Genomic DNA, 15098 nt, shown 5'->3' with positions numbered 1-15098 from the left:
ACAAAATACATAAATGGATAACAAGGGGGAATAAGGTCAAAAAGGTGTGGCATATGAATGTGCTTCCTTTAAAACTGTGAATTACTGTGACTGTTTCCAATCTGCTGAAGTTGTTGGTCCCTTTGGACGAAATTCTACTTCTCTCGTTCACATGTATAATCTTACTAAAAAGACACAAAACACTGGTTTTGACAATAAGGTAAGGAGAATTTGGCCTCTTCAACATAAACTGCAAAGGATAAAGACATTTTTTAAAATGCCAGCTGAGAAAGACTTCAATATGTTTGACTTCATCACCAGCCAAAGAAAAAAGAACATTTTCAATAATTCTCCACATATGAATACAGGGCAAGCTAAAATCAACAAGGAGCTGCAGCACATTTTTTTAGATCATTTTATGTTTTTTTATTGTTTCAATAGTTAAAGTAAAAATATAGGGGGAAGTTCTCTATGTTTAAGTTTGGGGAAAGTGCACTATAAAATAGAGCCCCTACTGGTGTTCATTAGTTTTAACAGAGAGTCTGGTCATAGGTTAATGCTGGTAGATGATATTGTAGCCCACCACATGCTAACTGCAGTCACTGAGAGACTAGTGCAGGGAAGCCTATCTCTAAGAGAACTAGAATTGAAAGAACAAAACAATTATTTCATACTGCAGTTACTTTGCAGAGAGAATAATATTCTATCCATGTGTACTCTACAAAACACTATTTTCTTAGTCACAAAGCCATTCCAACTCTGCAAAATAGTTTTCACTTTATGAAAGATGTGGTACAGGAGGCATTATTAACTTACAAATATGCATTTGTAAAACTGGAAGAAATAGTGTCATCAAACTTGGTACAAAGGAAAATGCAAAGAAAAATTGTTTGCTCCAGTAAATTCTTAAAACTGCATCACCCATTTGAAAGGTCAAAGCCTTTTGGCATTTCACAAGATTTGTGCAGAATCACAAATGTAAAGCATGTGTTAATTTGTAAAATACAACAATTATTCAGACCATCTCATTGACAGGAGAAAAAAAAATCATAGAAAAGGAAGTAAAGAATATGTCCTTGTCAGTCCTTCCTGACTGGGATAAATCAACCCAATTTTGTTGAAATCAATGTAAATTTGGCAATTTCTTTTTGTTTAGTCCTCTCTGATGTTAAATTTACAAAACCGTTAATTTAAATTTAAACTGCCATCACTGCCTTAAGGACTGTCAGGGCAAGGATTCTACCAGTCCCCACTACAGGCTTTCCATTTCTTCAGTATGCCAAGATCATTCATGATCACTGATAACAAAATACAGACATCTCAAGCCATCCTTTGAAGACATCAGTATGATTCTTCAACTTTCCCACCCCTCCTCCCATGGTTTTATCTAAATCTGTGCTGAAGTTGCTGTCTTACCTTACAAAAGCAAGGGCTGAATCCCTGTTTCCCCCAGACCCTCATTTCATTTACTATCTGTTAGGAGTGATTTATTTCTGAGGATTAAGGTAAGTGTGGACAAATCATTCTATAGAATTCAAAATATCAGCTTCTAGCAATATAAACACCACCATTAGTCAGAGACTTTCCTTGGTTTGCTTTTTCTCCTTACTTAATCATTTAACTGTAAAAGGTCATACAAGTTTATGCATAAAAAAGGGTTTTAAGATTACCTCAGCTTTGTATTATATACAAGATTTCCTCCAGTAATTGTTACCAAAAAACCACAAGCTTTTAATCCTCTTCACAAAGATATAATTATTAATTATTTTTGCATATGCTTTATATGTGACTAATGAACTATGATACCATTGATTTTTTAAAAATCCTTAAGCATATTTGTTTCAGATTTTTACAACTTAAGAAAATATTCTTAAGTTGTAAAAGAATACAACTTAAGAAATCAAGTTTGTGGATGGAAGATGGATGGAAGAAATCAATTTGGTTTTGAATGGTGCTTACTACAGTAAGGCCACGTATCATGTGTCCACTGAGATTAGAAACAGAAACTCACATCTTCCTGTTTCTGGGGTGATTTGCAAATGTTATCTCAGTCTAAATAAACTTGTTTCAAAGAAGATTGAACAAAATATCTTCTGATGCAAAAGATACATGTGAACCACTGATGCAAATTTTCTCTACCTAAGCATGAATGAAAAGAAGTTTTTTCCCTTTTAGAAAATGTTGTATTCCCTATCTCTTCAACCAAACAGTCAACTTCCACTGTTCGCTAGCTCACAAATTCTGAACATTTAGTCTGTAATTCTATACTGTTATTTACAAATATGAAGGTTTATTTAAAAGGTATGCATTTAAGAACACGTCAAAAAACTTATTTGCAGCTCTTACTGCAGAGCAAATCTTATGGTTACATCTGAACTCAGTAGTACAATCAGATGACCTGCTGAGTAAGATATGTGTCAAACTGCTGTGAGCTTAATACCTCCACTTGTTTAAAGTGCATCGACTTTGAAAGGGCAAAGTAAAGCCCAAAGTTAAGTGTAACTTAGTAAATTCAATTGAAGCAAAATTTAGCCCCAAGTTCTTGCCTTGTGAGTTACTTCTCAAAGTCATATCGATCAATTTGTGGATAGTATTAACTAAAAATATGTTGTCAACACACTATTTACCCTATTTATTTAGAACGCTTCACCAAGTCACCACTTAGTTAGAATAGGCTTTCACAGCTCTTTTATTATATCCTTTTAATTTAGTGATTTCTTTTTCCAAAAAAAAAAAAAAAAGATGCTTGGCAATTGTTTACATTTTGACAGAAATCTCAGCCTCTACAATGGAAGGTAGTAAAGTACTCTTCTCAAGCTAAACCACTATAAAGACAGCAAGGCACTCTGTGAACCTGAATTCCACACAACTTCACAAGCTAAAGTTTTCCCTCAAAGTGGAGCATCTTCAGATTTCCTAACTGAATCATCTCACAAGCAAATATGTCACTTGATCAATTATGGCAAGCAGGCTACTTCAGAATGATCAACAAATAGTTCTCATTTTTTGGAACATCTTAAAGGGACAAACCTGCAAGTCACCTCTTGGAGAAAAAATATTGTTAATTTCCAAGAATCACAGATTCATTTGGGTTAAAAAAGACCTCTGAGATCGTCAAAACTTTGCCTTTAGACAGTATAGAAAAGATGCTATAACTGAGGCTACTTATGGAGAGTAATTCATATTGTTGATTAGCATTGTATGGTTCTTCTTGACAATTACATTTTAAAATAATACAATCATCCTCTTTTAGAATGCATCTACAAAATGAAAATAGTTTAGAGCTGTAGCATAGTTCATAAATGCATATGAGCACATGGAAACATTACTGAAAAAAAGTAATTATGGAAAATACCCTTTAAAAGGGCTAAATGGACACAAATTTTCAGAGTGGAGGGAAGTCCTTCCCCAAAAAAAAGAGAATGAAATTTAACTCCTCTTCTGAACGGTAGGAATAGGTTAGAAGAGCAAAGAAATTTTCATTACCAAAAATGGTGGAAATGCTTCCTGTAGGAAAATTTTCTCAATTGTAGCATTGCTATTTAAAAAAAAAAAAAAAAACAAAAAAAACCCCAAAACAAACAAACTCCTAAAACATCATCTTATTAATATCAGAAACAAAATCAGGAAATTTGACAAGGTAACTTCATGATCTCTCTGCCCACACACCCCCCTACATTTAAAGGAGGTGAGGACAGCAGGGAGAAATACAAACCTTTTAAGAACAAAAAAAATTTGGTAGGAACTGCAAACATCTGGGACTGAGTACAAAACTCAGCATTTATAATAAAACCAGAATTATTGGCAACTACATTAGTTTATTAGTGATTTTTAGGTCTGCTATGTTTAAATTAGTAAGTTTAAAATATTCAGTAAGCCAGTTATCCCAGCCCTACTAATCAGCCAGTCTGTTTCAGAATTTATTCAGGTTTTATGCAGAAAAATGGACCAATCATTTCAAGCAAGTTAAAAATACTTTCCATTGCTTCCATAAACATTTTAGATGCTAAGTGGTATTACCATCATAATCTATTTATCTATTTTCTCTTCTGAAAAATTCAAACCCCCTGCTTTTTCAGTCAAGGAATCAGTATAACACAGAAGCCTATCAACTTGAAAAATGACTGAAAAGTATAGGACTGGGAATAATAATATAAAAGGCAATGCAGGCAAATATGGTATGACATGAAATATGGCTCCAAGAGATGTTTAAAAAACTGAGTAATTTCTAGAATTTCAGACAGTTAAACTGCAGTTTATCCATATAGATGCATTATCATTTTTATTATATAACAATATCTTTATTATGCTGCTAACTCACACTGAGAAAAAGAAGACAACAGGGAGGAGAATAGATCCAGGATCAGAAGAAGCAAATGTAGAGGTGATTGAAAACTGATTAAGGAAACTAATCAAGTAAAAGAGAGGATACAGAGAAGATCATGGGATTCCACTTCAAAAGCTGAAAGTAAATCAAAGGAAGCAGTCCATGCAGCAAGGTTATTTGCTTGCTGTTTTGTAAGGTGATGCATACAAATAGCCTTGCTTTCTGAAACACATCTTTCTTTCTGTGTAGGTTTAAAGAAAGCATTCAATAACAGCTAAACAAAGACAATCACTGATTTTTAGATATCAGCCTTCAGCTTCTTACCTATCTGCAAGCACTGAAGATGTCATAAAACCTCAGAAATGAAGTTAACTAGTCTCCCAGTCATTATTCATTTAGATGACAGTGTGAATATCCTATTTGCACTTTCCCTTCCCACAGAAGAGAAAGACTTCATTATAGCTACCAGATAAAAAGCAAACATTGTAGAAATGATTTATTTTCTCCTATCTAAAGGATTTATTCATAAGAACTGCTGTGTGGTAGCCTGCAGAACAGGCTGCCTTGCTCTTTTAGCCTCTGTAACTGGGAAACCCATTAAGACCACATGAGTTGTCAAAGTATACGGTATGTTACATACCGTATGAGTACTGTCCACAAGCACTCGCTTTGAAGGCAGGCCAATGGCAAACAGTGGCACCAGGAGACCAGCTAAAATATAGAGAAATGAAGGTGACAGGACATAAAACACAAGTTGTGCAAGACCTCTGTTAAACAGGCAAAAAGCCAAGAACACATGGCTAAAGGGTTTCCAAGCTACTCTCTAGAAGACTTTTGCTTGAACAGGGGTGGAAAAAAAAATACTGGCATCATATGAGATGTTCTAAGTTTTGCTTAATAATTCTTAATCTCAGCTTCCCTCTCTCTCCCATTAGCTGAGACAGATAATAATCAAAGTGCAAAAATTGGTGTATTTAAGCAAGATCAGGCAGTAGAAATAAACAAATTGACAAGTGGCACAATGGTGATCATGTCCCTGGAGAAAACCAGGAAGTGTCAGTCAACAGAGAGCTCAAAAATCTCCATTGTGGAAGAGACATCAGTTTCTGTTTCCAGAGATCCCTGAGGATTAAATACAATTAAAATCTAAAATGTTCAGTTATCCAATAAAATGCCAGAAAACTTTTGTCAGAAAACTTTGGGATTACTTATAAATACTTTTCTGAACCAGCTGGTGTAAATCATGCCTATGATTGCTCCTGATATTTCTTCCAGTGTAAAAGCTTGTAGATCAAGTATTTTACCTCCATGCCTAAATAGCCGTGTAAACCAAACTCATGTCCAATATGAAGGAAAGAGGTTTCTGTATATTCAAACAAAATACTACTGTATGACACCTGAGACTGATACTATATCACTGAAAAAACCAGAAAGAATGGTTATCCTGCCAAAAAAGACCAGCAGTTTTTCTGATAATAAGAAATACATTAAATTTCCTATGCCTTGAAATATTTCTGATAGAACATCAAAGTAATTGTTTATTGCTAATCCATTTATGTTGTACATAACTCTACTTTTAAAGGTCCTACTATCATAGCCTTTTACAGTTTTAATGTACTTATATGACTGAAAGATACAAAAGCATATTTTCATGTTAATTTTTGGTGTAAAAAGTGCATAGACACAAACTAATTTACTGTTGAGAGCTACACAAATTGAGTTTAAAGTTATGTTCATGATTCTATGATCTCTCACTTCCTAGCTGGTGTCCTAGATAGCAGAAACAGTTATTTTAATATTTATGCTAGGTAAGATAATATCAACCCAAGATATTATAAATTCAGTAATTTCATAAATAAGTAAGATCATCTGCACTTTTCCCCTCCCATTACTTACCTTAATTTTGATGTGAAGGAAAGGAGAGGAGCAGGGTCTAGAAGCTTATTATTAAGGATGGCTGATTTAACAAGATCAGTGTCAGTGTGACAGTTTTTCAGAGAAAATGAAACTGGCATAATTTTTTGCACAAAGCTTTTGTACAAATTTTTCATAAATACCCTCAGAAGATGGGCTTAAAGGGAAAACAGCATATTTTAAACAAAGCCTATTTGGCTTTTGATGCCAAAAGAAAAAAAAAGAATATACTTTAACACATAGCAGTTACCCGGAAAAGGTAAATGCTTGGAGAATACAGATCAGAGAATGTTGATGGGTTGTTTTTTGCTTCAGGAAACCTGTGTTTGGTATTTGCACGTTGGTGCCAAAGCAGCACCTCCTGTTTCATTCTAAATGTAGCAGGATTTCTTTGTACTTTACTTATCCCCTCATTCATCAGTCTGCGCATATTAGAAGAAAGTCTTCCTTTGATCTTTGGAAATAAAGACATCTCTTCTGGAAAACTATTTCAAATGCAAAAAGGAGCCAAAGAAATAATTTTTGCAAAGCAGTGAAGAAACCTGGATGTGGGCAGAGAGATGGAGGCTTTAAAATAAAAACTGCGAGGTGCCAAATTCAAAGAGTGGGGTCCCTTGCCTGGTTAAATAGCTTTGTAACCAGGTGTGCTAGCACAGAAAGCCTCTTTCTAATTCAGGCTGGGGACTGCAAAGGGGAAAACTTACACAGCTAGAACTCTTTCCACTGAAATCAAAATCCTCAATTTAGCTTTAAACCATTGGTTGCTCAGAGGAAAACTGTGTTCAAGTTTAGCTTAGTTCTGACAAGGAAGATAAATACAGTTGTTTATACTGCATTTACCCCCTGATAGCTACTGCTTGTATTTCACAGTCTATATAAAATCATCATTGTTATTGGCTATTTCCTACTTGATACTTATAAAAAGGTCTATCCTTTTTGATTCCTTTGTGACTCGAGGTGATGAAGGTTAGGGTGCCTTAAGGAACATATGTAGTTTCACAAGCTAGGAGGACCATATAATACATATTCTCTCTTAATATGACTTCTAGAGAACAAGAGATGAAGGCACAGCAAAAGCAAATAAGGATATTGTTTGATTGGGAGAAATTATGTGGAAACTGGCCAAATAACAAGCTCTGCCTGTAACTGTCCCTTCTGACCTATGAAATGGCTATCCACTATCAGTAGCAGAAATGCCCTAAATGAACAAGTTGCTCCTCCTCCATTTTGGTCAATGAAAAAGCTAGTGAGAATGACCACTGCTTCATTCAGAAAAGGGAATTTCTTAGAGGGCAAAATCTTCCCCTACTTTTAGGCACTGCAGAACATATTGCACTAAACTGTTAAGTACTTAGTCCACAGAGGATCAGCTGCACTTGTTGAACAAGCAAAGCACAAATTTGCAGTTCAGATGTGGCTGGCAGTGAAGTGTCACCTTGCCCATCTTAACACATCATAATTTTTCCCAGCATACTCTTCTTTTTTAAAATACTTGCCACTATACAAAATCAAGTGGCTATTCTGATAAAAAGCGTGATTCACAAATACAAGCAAAAGTGATAAATGAAGGAGGAGACAAATAAAAATATAAGGAAACGGGGGGGGGGGGGGGGGAATGAAGGGGAAAAAAAAAAGGAAAAAAGTGAAAAACTATTTCCCTTTAATAGTTATGAGTACTGCAAGGTTTCTGTGGTGACTCTTTAGCATACCAGCTTTCAGCTTGAGGGCTGCTGAAGTGTTGCTCCTGCTTTAGTAAACTACAGAGCTTTGCGAAATGCATACTATTTTAAGGCATTTTGGACATTATGTCAAACTCTGCATGTTATTTTCTAAAATAAAGTTTCTCTTTAGAGAAACTATTCTCACTTCCAACTTTCACATTATTAATTATTTAAAATTCCTAGCATCAATCAGTAGGTTGCATTGTTTATATTCCTAATATCCATCAGTAGTTTGTCTAATTTAAAAATAATAATTGCTAATTTAAGAATAATAATTGCTCTAAGAATAAGAATTGTTTCTAGACAAATACGTATGCCCATCATAGAAGATCAGCAGTAGATAATTAAAGTTCTAGATGTCTTGGGGCTTGACCTTTAAAAAAATTTTCTCCTTTTGTTTTACTGAGTATTCAGATATAAGTTGTGTGTTTTAAGAGCTCTGTGGAGACAGTCATATATTAAAGAGATTGCTCATTTTCTGTTCCTCAAAGGTTCAGGGTGTTATTAGTTGAAAGTCATCTTGATTACTTTTATTGTCCTGTTAATTTTTTCTTGATCTTTTTCTATGTCTTCAAGAAAAGATTTCATTAGATATTTACATAATTTATTTGATTAAGAAAAATAAGTAAAGCAGCAAGCAAATGGTAATTGTAAGAAAATATGCTGCATCATATAAAATATATTTTAATCAATACAAATCATGAAGGGAATATGTATAATGAAGATCAGTAAAAACCCTCTATAAGAAAGCAAATGCCATCAGTTAAGGAGTGTTACAGCCAAGTTTCCCAATGAAATAAATGCATTTTCAATTTAGTAAAAAGAGAAAGTTCAATTAAATCCATTTTGTATAAAAATGACTTTCATAGAAATACTGAACTCAGTTATCTTTAGTTGAGACACCTTCCCAATTCACCAATTAAAAATTCTTAAGAAGCATTTCCAATTTTATATACAGTAGAAAAGAATTATCTGTCTTTTTTGTGGTAACATAGTTCTCTTTAAAGCACACTTGATGTGTTTACAGAGGGGTACAAGTGACTGCATCTTTCAAAGTTCTTTTCAGGTATCTTTTCCAGATAAGAGTGGTTTTTTCTTAACCTTTTTGTCTGGAATGAAAATAATGTTCCTGCATTGTATAAATCTCTTTCAAAATATTCCCATAATATCTAGACTTAACTTCTGGGAAAGCATGTATGTGAAGCAATGTGTTTTAAGAAAACAGGGAGAAAAGCAGTCACAGAATCACTTCAGAGAACAAGCTGGATAAAATGACTGAGAATAACTGAACTCTGCTAGAGGGAGCTCTGCAGCTGCATATTTACTCAAGTGAACTTAAAAAGAGTTTGCAGTCTACCTGCTGTTGTAGACAAAGTCAGTCGGAACTTGGAGCTAGCAGCTTAAACAGTAGTAATAGCTAGAGCAGACAGAGCCTGTAGGTCGTGGCATATGATCCACAGCAACCAGATTTCAACATGCCAAACAGCTAACCACAGGAGCAGCCAAAGCACACTTAACAGGATGTGGTATCTTATAAGAAGATGACCACTTAACAACTTCTTAGTAAAAAAAAAACCACAAAAAAGAGTACAATAAAAACAAATAATCAAACCAGTAGAAAACTTAGTAATATGTATCTCCTGATCCATGTTACTATGGGTCCAACGTATCCCTTGAGGATGGGACAGGTAGCTTAGATGCCCAGCAATTTCTTTGTTTGAAGTCTGTCATCAGAAACACCCAGGTCGAGCTTCAACAACTCATATTATTAATAAAAAACAACTTTCAGCTTATTGATTCAGTGGAAACCTGGTGTTGAACCTTTTTATGGTAGCTGGCATGTGTAATTCCCATAACACTACACAGAATTATGATGTTAACTTGAACTTGAAATACCATCATATGTTTCTTGTTGTCCTGACCACAGCATCTAGGTTGCTAATGATCTGTAAAACATTAGGTTTTGCTTTGAAAATTATTTTTTCAATCAAATTAAAGTCTGCTCTTAACAGTTGTATCTTAAAATGGTAGCTCTGTTACAGATTCAAGAATGCAGATAATGTTTCATAAAAATATACAAACTTTCTTTTGTATTTTTAAGCCTAAATATAAATAGGGAACATGCTTTTGTGTAAGAAAGGCAGCAAAAAGCCTGATATTGTATTAGGCAAAACATTCATTGCTTTTAGGGTAGAACCAGACAAAGCATATGAGCTCTGATAAAGTTAGGATTTTTACTCATGTGCTTTAAGCTGGTCAAGAATTCAACTCCTTTTTTCATTTAGGCCCATAAATTAGAGTCAAACTGGTTTGGTGCATTTCTTCTGTTCATTCCTTGGAAAGTCTACTTCTTATCCACTGTTCAATTTGCTGCCTCCATCCAGCTGTACTGCTGCAACCTCTTGGCGTCTGCTTTGCATTAGCAGGCCCTGGCTTTGCTAGCAGTCAAGGCAGCACTAAATTCTCTTGTGTGAAGCAGCCTCACTGCAAAACCTGTGTGAGGCAAGAAAATGTTCTGACATTTTACCATGCTAAATGTTCTAGCCACTAAACTGTCCTGCTAGCAGAACCAGTTAAGGTTTGTTTCAGAAGACCATATGCTGCGCTGCAGTGCTATGCACAGAGGTGGCCCCTAAATGAAAAAATGTAAAAACTAAATAAGTGTCTTCTCACAAACAGAGAGAAAAAAAAATGTTTCCTTGTTAGTGCCTTTTCTTTTAGTTTTTCCCATTACTGGCTACTGCCTGAATCTCCTTCCCATATACATGTTACTGAGCAGAAGATGGAACTAAGTGTTAAAAATCAGAGGAAAAACCCTGACTATTACAATATATTAGTATGAGGCTTCAGCTTCCTAGGCTGTACTTAGTAAGTAAGTATGTATTCATTGAATACAACATATCAAATGGTTCCAGGAAGAGCTTATCCCAATGAATAAGAAAGCATATAAGCAGTTAAGGGTAAATGAAAGGACAGCATGATCAAATTTTTCCCCCATTAAAAATGGGAAAATACAGACATTCTAATTTAGAAATTATTTAAATAGAGTATTTTTGCAAAGAATTTGTTGTTAAAAATATCACAGAAAAAGATCAAAATAACCAGCTGAAACAATGGCCTCTTGAGTCTAAGCATCTTAACAGATGGTTTCTATTAAACTTCTATTGCTTCTTCAAGAACGGCTTTAATGTCTACTACAGTTTTATTATTATTATTATTATTATTATTTTGAGAACGTACCTACAGTATTTTAGACATATAATATAAGGGCAAAACTATGCCAAAAATCTGACAGAAGCATTTCTTACAGCCTTAAAGTCTATGCTTTTTTCTGCTGCTGATTTAGGTCACATTTTCATTTACTTTCTACTACTGTTGGACTTGATGAACGATTTTGTTCAACAGGAGTTGAACAACCACAGTTCAGTTTCTTTTCAGTGTTTTCTCATGCTTTTCTTCAATAGCACATTTGAAGGAAAATTGCTCTAAAATATTTTGTTTCCTTGGATTTCAAAAAGCACAATTATTTAGGATGTACAAGAAGGCATCCAGCAATCCTTATGGAAACTTGTTGACGTAGAGTTTGGTCCTGATCCCAGACAAGAAAACTCTCATGACTTTAAATCCTTTGTAAGCATAAGAAATAGCTATGTAATGTACTTATCTTGTATTATTTCATAGGAAATGTGTTCCAAAATGACTAAGTGATGTAAGTCAGTATTGGTACATTGTATTCCAGGACAATATAGCATTTCTTCTTTTAGAATAAACACCATACAAAAGCAAAGATACACAGAAATGTGGTAGATTTTAAGATATTCAAAAGACCAGTGGAAACAAGGCAGTGAGGAGAAGAAATATAGCACACAGAGAGCTCTTTGATTTCTCCTATTTTGCTACTGCAGTCAAATTTAGAACCATAACTAGGGCTTTGTAGTGTCTCTGAGTGATTCTAGGTATTAGCTGGAATTAATTGTATATAAACTTCCATAATTTGTATTTGAGAGTGTTCTCTACCTCTGTATGATTTCCTGTGGTTTTCAGGTTCAGCATTAGGAAACATTATGGTGAATCTCCTCAGCAGATTCTGTAGTCATAAGCTAGAGTGACAGCTATCCACATGGGCCTTCTCTTGACATCTTGAAGTCCTGATTGCTGCAAAGGGCCTTCAATTTCAATTGCTCACAGAAATGGTAGGTATTATACCTTTAGCAACCTCTCTCTGTTTAATAGGCAACAAATAAACAGAATGAATTTCGAGAAAGATGAGATCATAGACTAAAACTTTTAAATAAAAAGAGTGTAATAGTTCCACAGATAGAGCACAAAATTTAGTACTAAAAAAATATTCACCTGTTTCTCTAATGATCTCACCTTATCTAGTCTAACTGTAGGCAAATATAATGATCTCACCAAATATCCACCTGCAAAAATATCATAGTTACTACTAGCATTACCTTTTTTAGTAATAGTTAATGACACTCTGTGAAAGGAACCCAGAATGAATTTCATTGGCATCTATTCTGGTTTTCCCAGCCTCAGGATTATGCAATCAAGAATAGAAAATAAATGTGCCAACAGAGTGCAGGCATATTTTCATGAGCCTTAGTCTGGAGGGAAGTGAAATGTTTGCTGGAGGGGTCAGGTTCTCAGGATCTCTAAGGGTGGTTATAAAACTTATCATCATCACCATCCTTTTGTTCTCTTACACAATTACATTTTCCTCTATGTCCTTCTAACTTTCTGTCTCTTCCCCTCATGGTGAAAGGGACTGGTCTCAGCCATGGCTTAGTTAGGCTACTGAGCAGTTTCATTTCTCCTTTGCACTTCTCCTTAGAAGCTACTCAGAAAAACCTTCATGCTCTCCACTGCGGCATCCATCACCAAAGGGAATAAAGTAAGCATTTAAGACAGAATTAGGTATTGCTGTCCTTTAATCTCTTTGGTTCATGGGTAGAGCTACATCCTCCACAACACTGGGATACATTGTGGGTGCGTATTCAATAGCAAAAATAAATTGTGTAGTTTCAAACTTACAGCTGTATATGAAAGTAAAAGCACTGGAGCAGGTGACAGTCAGAAGCAATTCACTGTTTTTATGGTAGATATATTTCTGAATGAATTAAATGGGAACATGGCATTGAATGATAACAGAGTAAGATCACAGTAACTCTCTCTTACTCTCCAAAATATGGGCAAGTACAACAGTCTGGAGGAAAGAAAAAACACAAAAGAAAGAATAAATACAATAATAAAAGAAGAAAAAAAAAACCCAGAAGATGCCACAATATGACATCAAAACTACTAATTAGAGTCACTAAGCTCCACATGGGAGTTTCTAAAGAATATGGAGAGAGAATGCATAACATTATGCATAGAAACAAAATAGCCAAAGGGTATCTTAAAAAACTATGGAAAATCAATGTATCAGAAAAAACAATAGAGTATTTGTTCTTTTGGGAACAATGCAACTTATGGAACTTATGGAAGCTCTCAAGTCTAATGGAATTTGTAAAGATTAAACCACAGCAAAAACATAAAGGCAAACCAAAATCAAAATAAATTCAAGAGTCTGGAAGCCATAGAACTAAAATAGAAAGTTAGATTCTTAGTAATATCTAGAAATAAAATAGCAGATAGAATGAAAGCTGTTGCTAGCCCTCAAGTATTAAAAACTACTTCTATTAGCCATGCAGATGGTAGACTTTTTCATTAGCTTCAGTGTCTGTGGAGCTGTGGGATCAAGCACTGATTTTCACTGTCTAAAAGCCCAGACAATTCATGGGACAAAAATTAGGAAAGTGGTTCTGAATAAATGAGGGGGGAAAAAAAGTTTGATTAAACAAAAAAAAAAAAAAACCAAAGAGGTCTGAGACTGAGTCTCTGAACAAGATTGGTTTTGGGGCCATATTGCAGTTCCAAACTTTTATGTATTCGGACATCTAGGAAGACTACTGGTGTCTTCTGAGCTATTTATTTATTTATTTGCTTTTTTATGTACAGTGGGTCAACCGTAGTCAAACCTGGTCTAGTCCCTTTCTGTCACAGAGGGCAGTGTTCAGAGTGCCACGACCTTCCTGAAGAGTCTTGAAAAACACCTTGGGGTTTTCAGCTCTTCTGTGATCCAGGAAGCACAGGAGAGACAGGGTCTTCCTGTGGGGTTCCATGAAAAGCTTTATTGAGCCTCTTCCTCAAAGTAGTCCAGTGACAAAAAGCCACTCAGTCAGGGAAAGCAGGAGCTTTTATATGGATTTTCAGGGATGGGGCAGGACACCAGGGCCAATGGGATGAGGGCACAGGGGTGGAGCAAGGGGGAAGGGCCAATGGGATACATTGAATCTGCATGTCACAGCAAGGCATGCTGGGAGAAGCCTTTTTCCTCACCCTGAGGAGGTGCTTATCCCTTGAGGGGTTTTCCCACCAGCAGAGTGTTGTGACTTCTTTCCCTGTTGGCCCTCTAGTATCCACATCTTTCCATGGCAGGGAGTTGAAAATAGATTATTGTAAGGTCCCTTCCAACCCATACCATTCTGTGGTTTTATGACACTATGATTTTATGAAACAGACTTTATATGTTATCTCAGTGACCAATTAATTGCATTTCTGTTCTGGAAAATCTTCTGTATCCCTTCACATGCAGGTATCTTTCTTTTCATTCACTGCTATCACCTGGAAGCAAATATTGCATCATATTTCTCAACAGTTTTCTGAAATGAAAAGTTTAGTTTTACAATAACAAGTGGCAAGAATGGGTTGCACCTAGATCAACCATTTTCGTATACCAATATGTGCCACATACCTGAATTCTGTCACTGGCTGGTATCTTTACAAAACTGATTCACGTTGGAGAAAGTTGGATTTGAAATTATTTTATCTTGCAGATTTATAATCTTGATTTTCCATACCAAAGTTGTTTTGCTTCATGACGTGGTTCTCTTTCTGTTTGGTGACAATGAAAGCTCATTTTTTTCAACTTCAGGTGACAAGAAGGTGTCTTTAGAAAGATTCGGTTTTCACTCAATCGACAGTACCGAATCTGTAGTAAGCATAATGTGTTTGCCCTTAGTCTGAGAAGAGGCATAAAAAAAAAAATTGGTTTTTTTGTCAGTACAAACAGGTTTCCAGCTCTGAGGTCCCAGGAACATTCTAGAGGCATG

This window comes from Haemorhous mexicanus, chromosome Z, assembly GCF_027477595.1.
Source record: "Haemorhous mexicanus isolate bHaeMex1 chromosome Z, bHaeMex1.pri, whole genome shotgun sequence".
Lineage (NCBI taxonomy): Eukaryota > Metazoa > Chordata > Aves > Passeriformes > Fringillidae > Haemorhous > Haemorhous mexicanus.
Note: the sequence above shows the minus strand (reverse complement) of the source record.